General features: G+C 39.9%; 1 protein-coding gene across 5 annotated transcripts in view; it reads left to right on the top strand.

The window, feature by feature from the left end:
- Positions 1-3,340: 3,340 nt before the first annotated feature.
- slc39a10 (solute carrier family 39 member 10) overlaps positions 3,341-8,878 on the top strand; it is a 31,456-nt gene continuing 25,918 nt past the window's right edge. The window contains exon 1 of one of the 5 annotated variants that reach the window (XM_069532865.1): positions 3,341-3,556. The gene's annotated coding sequence lies outside the window, so the exon portion shown is untranslated. The remainder of the gene's footprint in view (positions 3,557-8,878) is intronic. The other 4 variants (XM_069532868.1, XM_020090199.2, XM_069532869.1 and 1 more) reach the window with 4 other exon arrangements.

Here is an 8,878-nt window from a genome sequence, read left to right as displayed (position 1 = left end):
AGTTATTCACCCTATTGTGAATATGGGTTAGGGTTGCAATTAGGGTTAGGGTTGTGATTAGGGTTAGGGTTAGGGAGGAATACCCATTGGAGATCAAGATATTCTTCAATAACTCTTTTTCTGTAGGTCATAGAGACTTGGAAGTTGGTTCCAGCTCCATAAATGGGGCTCTGCCCGATCCATTGGGACCATCCCTGAGCTTCTACGACCTTCTGAAATGGTGAAACCGCCAAATCTAAAAAAAAAGTCAGGTAAACAGGAAACATAAGAGACAACTGTTTCTGAGTAATAGCATGAAAAACTGAAGCCACCTATAGTCTGGTTAACACAGGAAGCTGTCTGCTCTTACTTCTGCATGATCAGGGTCAACAAGAGGATCATCATCAAGAAAGGACATGAACTCTGAGGTTACATCTGCCAAGTGCATAGCAACAGTCATGGCCTTGGCTAGATAAGGGTAAAAAAGTAAAAGGTGTCTGTTTAGTTTCGAATCGTCCTTCTGCACAAATGCCAGACAGTTCTTCTTATGCAAGCACAATTGTGTTTCTATATGAGTTATTGTTGAACACAGCACACTTGCAAAGTTAAAATGCAAGTTTTCCATTACAGTTTGGTTGCATTTGAAGACTTGATGTTATAAACTAATATCCTGCAGAATCAATTTTAGAAAAATAAGATACTGTGTGAGCATGATGAGAATTTAATTTGGAATTCAACAGGACAAAAAATCAAAACACATGTGAGAACCGAGTTCCAAAGCCACTTTTGCAAACACAAATATTTTTTAAGTTGTCCGTCTATTTTACATAGTTGAGTAACAACACTGAGTTACTTCACCACCACTTCCCAATTCGCAGTCTAACTCTGCCCTAAGTTTTTTCAAAGGCTTCAAAAAACTCTAACTCAATTACATGTGGAAAGAACTGGAATCAGCCAAAAATCAACCATGCACAGTTTTTTGGAATCAAGGTGATTCAAAACCCCAAATTCCCAAGACACAACATTAACATACAACCTTGGTGTCCTCAGTAATGGCTAAATCCCTGCCCAGGACATGTGCTCTCCATGCCACAGTGGTAATTCACTAAATATCTGTGCATAACAATGGAATGCACATTTTGACCATTAAAAACCTTCTCAAGCGGTTTAACTTGTGAAAAACTTCAAAAAGTCAAAGTATTGAGTCATGGTTTGAACAGATTCTAACTCCTGTGAGCACTGGGGACGTGCTTGTTAAATGTACTGATCTTGGGCCGCAAAAAAAGCTGTTAAGTGTGTGTTTGTTCAAACCATTAAGAGGCCTAATTGAATGGGGAAGCTGCATGCCAAAAAGAGACAGATTCAGCTGGTTTCAACGGCCTATTCGGCTCCACTCTTCTTTCTCTGTCTGATAGATTGCAGTGCTTATTCCCTTTCCCCTCCTATTTGTCATCATTGTGTTTCAGTCTAACTTACCAATAGTCTCAACACATTTAGCGGAGACTTTAAATGATGCCCTTATTTGTGTTTTTACTGCAGCTGATTTATTATAAAAAATAATCAGATGCTCTATTTATGGAAATGAGAGATTTCACTTTGAGACAGCCTATGATATATGACAAGCTTTATCTACCTACTAATTCTACAAACATCTGTCTGTCTGTTTGTGGATTGCATATCTTGAGAACTGTTCATGTTATCAGTTTCACACTTGGCATGTTTATTGTAAATGGCTCCAGGGAGTGTAGTTATACATTTAATATCAATGAAATTTGAATAAACACCACCATTCTGTAGCAGTCAGAGAGGGGGGGGGGGGCAGTGCGCCTTCAGTCTGTGGACCGAGTTGAGCATGTCTTCTTCTACGCCCTCACATAAACCACAGCAGTGGTCAACAACTGGGTCAAACCACAGGTCAAAATCTCAGCCAAATCAATTTGATAGCTTGATTAGTTTTCTTTTCTCCATGTCAGACTGACACAAACATATTCGGGTGTCAATGGTGCTGATCTCTGTCATGGCAGTCATAAAGTCATAGCATTGCTTCCTATTTGGCAATTTGTCTTCAAAGTAGAAGCACAGCGTTCATCTTATTGCTGCAGTGCTTGCTACAGAGCTGCTATTTTGAAAGGTTGTGAACCTGGGTCTGAAGATTGCTTAACAGACAGAAATAAAATCATACTAGTTATGTTAATTATTCAAACTTGATGAACAGTTGAAAAGCAAATTCAGTTTAATTTTATGAAAAACATTCACTTTAAAATCTTGCGGATAAACCAGACAGGATGAACAGAAAGTTTTCTAACTTCCCTCCTCACCATAGTTTATAAAAAGCTCTACACACAACATCCAGCACACAGACAATAAAAAATGACAGTATATAGTAGAACTGTTTGAGGAGGACTCACTGTTCTGACTCCTGTCAGTGTCTTAATAATGGTTAGTGGCCCCCTAGTGGCATGTCAGGGTTTTGCGCCTGGAAAAGTCTGACTTGAGAAGTGCACTAACACACATAACACAAGCAGGCTGTGCTCCACCACGGAGTGGTTGTTGTCTAGGCCTTGGAGTAGATCCATCAGTAAGCATGGCTGCTGTTAGCTCATTTATGTTGTTGAAAGTGCATTAGAGTTAAAAACCCTTTGTTTCAGTTGGTAAAATAGTGCTTACAATGCTAATGCTAACAGGTTTGTAGCTATTAGCATAGGTGGATTCAATTCAGGCCTCATTTATGTTGTATGTTATGTTTATGTGTGAACTATTATCACCATTTACTGTGTTTACGCTGTTACTTACCTGTAAGAGCATACTGCAAAAAGATGTGTGTATGCCTCATGTAATATTGTTTTGTACTTACCTGGTTTATAACCTGAAAAGAAAGAAGAAAGTGTGACCAGTGTTGTTACATATATTTAATTTCAATTGTAACATTATGTGTATTTTCATTGTGTTGCAGTTTTACAAAAAAGTCTCTGAAGATTTAAATCGTTCTCAACCTGGAATCACGCCTACTGGGTCTTTCCTGTTAGCTATCTGTCTACAAACACAGCTCACGTATTATCCAGGACAGAATACTCACTAATGTCAAGGAATAATTCTGAGGGAGCTCCGGAGCATTAACACACACACACACACACACACACACACACACACACACACACACACACACACACACACACACACACACACACACACACAACACTGCAGGAGCGGTTTTAAGGTCATGACCTCATCAAAAGAATCCCAAAACAAACCCACACCCACAGACGGCATGAATCAGAGGGTGTGTCTGTGTGCGGACAGCCTGGCTGACTTGCAGTGATCTGTGCTCTCAGGCTGAGCATCGCTTCCTTAAACAGTCATATGACAGCGCAGACAATCTGGCGGAAGAAAGAGACGTCAGCGCTTGTTTTCGGCCCTGCGCACATAGAGCAGGCTGCCGGTCCGCCCCTGTCTGAGTGCTACGGAAACTTCGCAGGGGGCGTTGGTGAATGACTGCTCTTTCGTGCGTTGACGTAAATCAGACTGCATTTTTTTTTGGTACCGAGCGGAGAGGAGATGCACACGGCACTCGAGTGAGGTAACTATATAAAGAAACCCATTCGGTATCATCCACTCCCACAACATGGACCCGGGCAGCGTCTCACCGCAACGTGTCGGTGTCTGTCGCCGCCGTTGTGGACGTTGCCCGCGGCTTGTCAGACACAATATGACAGCGTTGCTCTTTGTTGGCGGAAGAAGCTAATTTCCTATTGAGTCGCGCTAGCTGAACGCTAGCCGGCTGGGTTGTTGCTGTTCGTTAGCAGGCTAGCGTTAGCCTGTGGGAGAGAGGGGCGACACAGACAAGTGAAACGGGGGCTGGTTGGCTTTGAACGGTCACGTCGGTGCATCTCTCCGGTGCTAGCTCCGGATACCGGGCACCGTGACACCGACACGTGTGATTAGTGTGAACGCTGCGGTTTGTGTCACGAGGAGCGGCGGAGAGCTCGCGCGTTGTTGCATTATATGCACCACGTGCGGCGCCGGGTTCTCCCTCGTTAATCGGTAACTAGCAGCAACGAGGCGAACCCACGAGTTGGATGTTCAACTTGGCTCATGTTCTAATGCGACAGTTTTATTGCCCCCCTGATGATCAGTACTCCCTGTTCACACTTTAATGTGGTTGATCACATCAGTTGACTGGTGATGAGCGTGATTATGAGATGTTAGAGCTGCAATAAATGCATCTCCATGCAGGTTCAGCAGTTCAGCCTTTAAAATATGCAGTAATCTGATTTATAAAGTTGCATGGTTCTTTCATAAGCCAGTCCACAAAGTAAACCTAACTCCCATCCCCTAACGTCTCCACATACTGTCCTCCGTGTGGTTTTGTGAACTGATACTGTCAGATTTGGAGAAATGAGGTGCAGGTGCAACAAGTTCACTGCTCAGCTCAGTCCTGCCATCCACCTTATTCAGAGGACTTTGTCTTTACTGGCTCAGCTTTCATTTGAATCAGTTTTAGGGTTTGGCTCAGGAGGAAAAGTCAGGCTCACTTAAATGTAACTTAGTTCCACATACGCAATCTTTAACTCTGTATCTGCAATCCATTACACTGTATTCTGCTCACAGTGTATATACTCTGTTATATTAAGTATGTCATTTATATTTCATGGTTGCCGATAGCTTTTTTGAAAGTTTGCTTTGCTGCAGCAACACAGAAAATGTCTGTGTTGTGGGACTTATGTATTTTCTTTCACACTATATCAGTTATGTAGTGATCTTTTGAAAATTCTAGTTTTCAGTGAGACACACCCTGGTTATCTGTCCTCCTCCATAAACCCTAGTCAACTACACAGGACAAACACGTGACGCCTTCAGGATTAGAGGTTTTGCCTGAAATAACAGATTGAATGTTAACACATAAAAATTTACAGAAATTACAATGCATTTATGTCATGTATGCACAGAAACCTGCACCAAGTTGATAAGAAATGCAAGTCTTCTATTTTGCTGAACAATACACAAGTTATGTTTTGATTTGGATTGTGGGGATCTTTTCACATATGTTTGGAATTTCCGGTGTGTTAAGATGCATCACCAGACCTTGTTTACTTCTGCGACATACAATTATCACTTTGATTGCCACATACAGCTTAAAGGCATAGCCAAAAACTATTTTGTAGAGACCTCCATCGTGTCATTGTGTAGTTTCAAAGGATTTCAGTGCTAAGAGCGTTGGTTTTGTGGTGTGGGAAACACATCAATAGTTAAGATTTATGTCCCAAGTGGTATACAGTTGTATGATGGAGTTGCAGGGAGGGGCTGGAAAGAGCATCTAGGCTCAGCAAACAATTAATGTGTGTAAGTCTTTGCTTAACAATTAAAGTAGGTTCATGTATGTGGACACAACACGTTGGCTTGTTTATGTAACCGTTTACAGAAGGCGATGCCGTTATTATGATTATAGTGGTACACAAAGTAAGCAAACAGGATGGTCACATACTGGCCTGGAGGTTTTGTTAAAACTGGATAGAAGGTGGAAGTTCTTTGAATTATGTGTCATATATCAGGTCTATTGAGGACATTATGCACAATCACCCCTAAAATCAAATGACCTTCCAAACACTGATGTGATGACACAGACTCTAGATTACTTGTCTTGTATGGCTACATATTATTCACAGCCTCCATATTTATTAATATGCCACTTTTTATGTAAACTATGTCCTGTATTATAATTTGGCCTGTGGTCATTTGTGTATGGATATTAATGTATAACCTCTAATTTGAATCTTATGAAGTTGTTAAAAAGCTGTAGAGCAGCTCTTAAAGGTACAGTGTGTAGAATATTGTGATAGTGTTGAAATTGCATGTTGCAGCTGAACACCCCTCACCTCACCCTCCTCTTCTAAACATGAAAAAGAACCTGTGGTAGCTTCCGTTCTCATAAAAACTCAAAAGGTGTTTAGTTTGTCCAGTCTGACCTAATGTAAAAAACATGGCGGCCTCCGTAGAGAGGACCCCTCGCTGTAAATATAAAGTATTTAAATATAAAGGGCCTTTTCTCGGGTTAAGAAAACTACAGTTCATACAATTTAGATAATGAACTAGTGAAAACATACTGAGAATTATTTTACATAAAATTTCTGCCTATAGATCCCTTTCACCTAAATCTTACACACTGGACCTTTGGGAGTGATTCAGGCTAAAATGCTTTTTTCATTTCAAAATCAGTCCCAAAGTAGAGATGCACTTCATCTTTCTTTAAAAAAAAAACACGTATTCTAACACTAGGTGATACTCACAGTTGTGTCTAGCTGCAAATTTCTTATAAGATTACTGCAAACATATGCCAGCCTGGCCTGTTTGATTAAGTGCTCACTATGTCCACAATCTGCTCCATGTGGAACAATGTTCCCACATTCATGCTGACATGGCATTTTGAACAGTAACATAAGGCTGTCCTTCCCACATTTTTTTGATGGTCATATCAACCATTATCTGGTTTCAAATGATAATGGGAAGGTCCTGTTTCCCCACTTGTAAAGATGTTGTTCCAACTTCTGTGTTAATGTACTTTGAACATGGAAAAATGTGTTTTATAGAGTGTTTAAAAACAACATGATGCCTCTGTCCAATATTTGGCTGACATAGATAGATAGATAGATAGATTACTTTATTCATCCCCGAAGGGAAATTAAGTCGTCATAGCAGCTGGTATATTTGAATACAATAAAATACAATACAATAGAATAAAATAAAATATTGAGGTAGAAAGAATAAAAACAGAAACACAAGATGAATAGGTAGATAAGATAACGTGCAGTGGCAATATGATGGTAATAGTACTGATGATATGATGGTAATGTTATTGTTAGACAGTACATAAAAATAGTACAGTATACATATATAGTATATAATATAACATAATATATATTTATATAGATAGTAATTATACCAATATAATAGCAGTATATAGTAATAATGGCAGCAACAGTATATATAATAATAATAATAGTAGTAGTAATAATAAAATAATAATAACATGTACACATGTATAAATGTGTATATAGACTTATATATACGAAGAATATATTAAGAATATACAAAGAGTATGATATAATATGATATGTTATATAGTAGAGGTATAAATATAAGTTCTTGACTATACAATAGATAATATAAAATACTATGAGTGTAAGAATATGTAGACAGAGTGTGCAAAAAGACAATATTATTGTATAAAATGATCTGTAATATCATTATGGTTTAAATTAACACATATCACATATGATGAGAAGTAATGTTCCAGTATATGGGGCGGAGTGTTATACAGGGTACACAGTGCAAGGAGACAGGTATATTTAGTGTAGTTCTGTGATGATGGCTCTGACAGAGGTATATGAGTTATAGAGTCTTATTGCGGTTGGGAGGAACAATTTCCTGTATCGTTCCTTAGAGCAGCGGGGTTGGATGAGCCTGTGGCTGAAGCTGCTCTTTAGTTTGTCCAGTATTTTGTGGAGGGGGTGAGAGGGATTGTCCATAATTGCCAGCAGTTTTGCCAGCATCCTGTCCTCCACCACCTCCTCCAGGGTGACAAGCTTAGAGCCAACCACAGACTCGGCTTTCCTGATGATTTTGTTCAGTCTGTTGGCGTCCTTTGTCTTGATGCCCGCACCCCAGGACACCACAGCAAAGAAGATGGTGCTCGCCACAACAGACTGATAGAACATCTGCAGCATCTTGTTGCAGACATTGAAGGACCCGAGCCTCCTCAGGAAGTAAAGCCGGCTCAGGCCCTTCTTGTAGACGGCCTCTGTGTTGGTGGACCAGTCCAGTTTATTGTCCAGTGTGATACCCAGGTACTTGTATGCAGGTACCACCTCCACATCCGTCCCACCGATGCAGACAGGAGAAGGCAGGGGCTTGTTCCTCCTGAAGTCCACCACCATCTCCTTCGTCTTTGCCACGTTGACATAAATCATTTAAAATGTATGCATGTTAGTAATAAATGTCCGTACTGGATAAATAGTCTGGTGATTGTGAGAGATGCAGTTTGCAAGGGACAAAAGTAATATTTGAAATCATACTATTTGGTTTATGAATGATAACGTCAGCAACTGGTGCTCCACACTTTTCGCTGACTTCAAGATTTATTGTGCTGACGTCATGATATGGTGTTCATATGAATTTTTCCATTGGGGAACTAACTGTTCCTATTATTCCACTGTGGCTAAATACACAATGTTGTTCAAAACCTCAATCTCTGTCGTGTCATATGAGAATTATTGTTAGAAAACAACTTGTTTAAACTGTGGTTCAGTAACTCGCTTGAGCACTTGTACCTTTCAGGTCTTGAGGAGAACCAACACTAGTGAAGCAGCAGTTTGCTTAAGAGCAAAGTTGAGACATTTTATCGCGGTTGAGATCACTATTTCAAAAGCCACCAGATCTGTCTGCTTTCAAATGACTCCAGCTGCATCACTGTGAAAATCAGATGTCACACACAGCTGCCATTATCCCCTCACCTCTTGCCCAGTTTGCTCACCTACTCCTGCTCTTGAAATACCTTACCATTACTTTTTTGAACAAATATTGGGTAAATTGAAGAGGAACATTGCAACAACTTGAATCACTGCTTTTAGTACTTTCTATAACAGACATCAGTTTATTGCTCAAATATATTCCCACTTATGTTTAAGATCTGAGGATATACTTATTTATGTCAGGTTAAGTCTGCAAATCTGTAGTGACATTGGGAAGATTAAGCGCTTTAAAAATGTTGAGTGTGGTTTTTTTAAAGGACATTCCACTGTTTTAAAGAATTAAAAGCATTAGGGAGAACACTCTGCTTGGGTATATTGGTACATTTACTCTGATTTACATCAAGGCAAAAATACCAAAATGAGCAGAATGACCC

This window comes from Paralichthys olivaceus, chromosome 10, assembly GCF_024713975.1.
Source record: "Paralichthys olivaceus isolate ysfri-2021 chromosome 10, ASM2471397v2, whole genome shotgun sequence".
NCBI lineage: Eukaryota > Metazoa > Chordata > Actinopteri > Pleuronectiformes > Paralichthyidae > Paralichthys > Paralichthys olivaceus.
Note: the sequence above shows the minus strand (reverse complement) of the source record. Positions and strands in the feature narration are given on the sequence as shown.